The 3086-nt window shown below is 30.7% G+C and overlaps 1 pseudogene; it reads right to left on the bottom strand.

The window, feature by feature from the left end:
* Positions 1–1403: 1403 nt before the first annotated feature.
* Positions 1404–2702, bottom strand: LOC149519995 (beta-glucuronosyltransferase GlcAT14B-like; annotated as a pseudogene).
* Between the last annotated feature and the right edge of the window lie 384 nt (positions 2703–3086).

Genomic DNA, 3086 nt, shown 5'->3' with positions numbered 1-3086 from the left:
TCCCAGTTTCAAACAAAGTCAAAACTTTTTTCTTGGTTTTAACCTTGAAATCCAACATTTAACCAAGATTAAACAAGTTTGACTTTTAAAGTTGACTTTGACTTTATCTTAAATTTTTATCACTTTCCTTGAGTGTCAAGTCCAAAGGTCCTTTTCTTCAAATGACTCGAAATGCTTGTGAGATTCAAAATTTTTGGAAAAAAATAAGTTAAGACTTTAAATGTTGAATTTTAATTGGAATGGGTTAGAATATAATTCGGTGTCTATAACAATGAAGGATGAAAAATCAGCAAGTGATGCATAAAAGAATGGAGTACAAGCTAATGTAACTATAAGCACCTAAGCTTGATTGTAGGCTCTAGCCTTCTCTAAAAAAAACATTACTTTCATAATTTTTACTTTACAAATCAACAGCTGATTAATGCTTTTTAATTCCCTACAATAAAATTAGGATAGGAAGGAACCTTAACATAGAAGACTTTATGCTAAAATGCAAAAAACAAGTTTCTTACTCCAAGGAATAAGCATGGATTGGACCAACCCACAACGCTCAGCAAGAACATTCAATTTCAACATTGACTATTAGCAAAGCAAATAAATGCACCTTATGTCTTATGCTTAAAATATAAATTGTTACACGTGATCCTTATTTGGCATATTAACATCAACTAATACCATATCAACCCTATAAGTATACAACACCATTTAAGATTTCAAGATAACACAAATTGACATAAATGCATTATGACCTTTGAAAAAACAAAAGCAGTGAAGGGCAAGCAATCTACCAATGATTTGATACAATATAGGGTATGATGTGCTCCAAAAAAATAATAAGGAAAAATAAAAACCAACTTGTATACAACTTGAAAGATGTGGGCAGTGATAGACGTTGTGTGGTCCAAGCAACTCAAACTTTTTCAATAAGTAGAAGCCTGGATAAACTATGATTGGTTTTGCTCTCTGGTTCCTATAAAAGCACATAAATACACATAGCAAGTGAGTGACATTAGGGGATAAGAAAAGGGATATTCAAGAGTGGCATGTATATAAGGTATTAATCTTATAGCTTTCAGCCAGTAATCTGTGTATATTTAATGAAATTGAGATTTCTTGAAAATTCCAGAAAACATGCAGCAAAACTATAAAATCAAAACACATATCAAATATTCTTCAGTAAACAAGCTAGAAATAGCACAAACCTTTTAACACATCTTTAAGTTTATGGAAACACTCCATAACTCAATAAAAAATGCATGTTGTAATGAAAAGAAGAAACATGCAAATGGAGCTTCTTCACACATTTTAACCCATAAATATAACCAACATGATAGTACAAGTGACAATCATAAGAGCACTCAAACATTTCTCAAATTAGCTTATGCAAAGGCCAGGTAGCAGAAACTAACAAAAATCAGCCTAATGTTTGAAAACACATATATTATGTTGATTAAACAAAACTGCGAGAGCCCCATTGTACTAGTTAATTCATTCAAAAAGTCCATTGGATTGAGTGAAATCCAAAATTCATTAGACTATTGATTAAGCCTTCTCATAAAAATAATTTTTAGTAAAACTTAAATTAAAAATTTTCACATTCTTTAAAATTCTTTTCATAATCTAAACCTTAAGTTATAAATTGCTTATATAATTAATTAGGAAAGAAGCTCAAGAGGGTTACATATAAACAAAATCAAGTTTATTTATATTACAATTGCTACAAAGAATTCATGTAATTCTAATAAAAATAGGTGGTCGTAAGCAAAGTTCACTAACAACCTTGAGTTAAAATTCATACTATAAGCATAGCAATGTTCTTTAAACCCTTATACCTATAGGAAAGCCTTTATTAATGAAAAGATAAAGAGCCAAAGTTTTAGCACTAACCATCTTGAGTCACAAAGGGGTAATCAGAGGCATTCAGGTTTAGAAACCAATCCCACTCGAAGTTCTCTTTCAACAGTATTGCAATTGCTTGAAGAGTACCCGCAATCATTGTAAGACCTTTGAATGTTACCTAGTTGGATTGTGCCATTACGCACACATTCTCCACTTCACAAAAAGTTGGATCAATCTTTACTATATTTTGTCAGTCTCAACCTTTCACATGGAGGAGTCTCAAGATCCAAATGCAAAACATACTAATTTCTTAGGTGATACATTATCTACGAGGTCTCATCATCCTATGACCATTTCCTTTTGTCTCTAAAATAAGATATGCTAGTCTAGGTGCTTACACATTTAAATAGCCACTTATGTTAAATGATTTCTTTAAATCTAATTCTACAAAATACATCCATTATTGCAAAGGAAATAATGTCATATGGCAACTGATCTCCCCCATAAAAAGTATTGAACAACCTAAAAATGATAGTGAAAAACAAAGTAATTGATACAAGTAAGCTTCCAAGAAATGGGATAATCCATTTTTTATTGCTAAACACCCTTGTTGAATGCGAATTGATATTTTTCCTCACATTTGTCAATGGGTTTCTTATCAACACAAGTTTCCTATATAACTTTCTCATTTTGGCTAATGAAACCTAAAATCTTTCGACCTCTGAGTTAACTAAAGAACCAACCTAAGATATGTGAAAAATCAAGCAAAAACCAACCAATGTTATCAGGAAATAGGATAAAAAAGAAGCATGAAGGTTCAAAAAGAAAACCATTTTAAATGTATGAAAAACATTTAATCTGAGGTCAACTTTTCTTCAAAACAAAACATGGGTTCCAAGCAAAAATATTATTATTTTGACATGAAGTAGAGAGCTATCAATAGGAAAAACTCTCAAATTTGAAATGAAGATATGAAAAACTCAAAAAAAGGGATTAAAATAAATGGATATTAAAGTAAAACCTGATGCTATAAGCATCAAGTTGGTTAATCAACTGAAAGTAACACACTAAATGCAATTAGGGAAACATATTTACAAGCAAATATGGCATGAAACAGTAATCGTCACAAAAACAATTCAAGAAAAAAATAGCAATTAGATTTAGCATATAGTGAATAAAACGTAGCTTTTTGCACCTAAATTACCCCCAGATCTAATCACTAATCAAACCTTAAAAATGGGTAATGA

This window comes from Durio zibethinus, chromosome 2, assembly GCF_047325235.1.
Source record: "Durio zibethinus cultivar Kanyao isolate XHJ-2024 chromosome 2, ASM4732523v1, whole genome shotgun sequence".
Lineage (NCBI taxonomy): Eukaryota > Viridiplantae > Streptophyta > Magnoliopsida > Malvales > Malvaceae > Durio > Durio zibethinus.
This window is presented reverse-complemented; position numbering and strand designations above follow the sequence as displayed.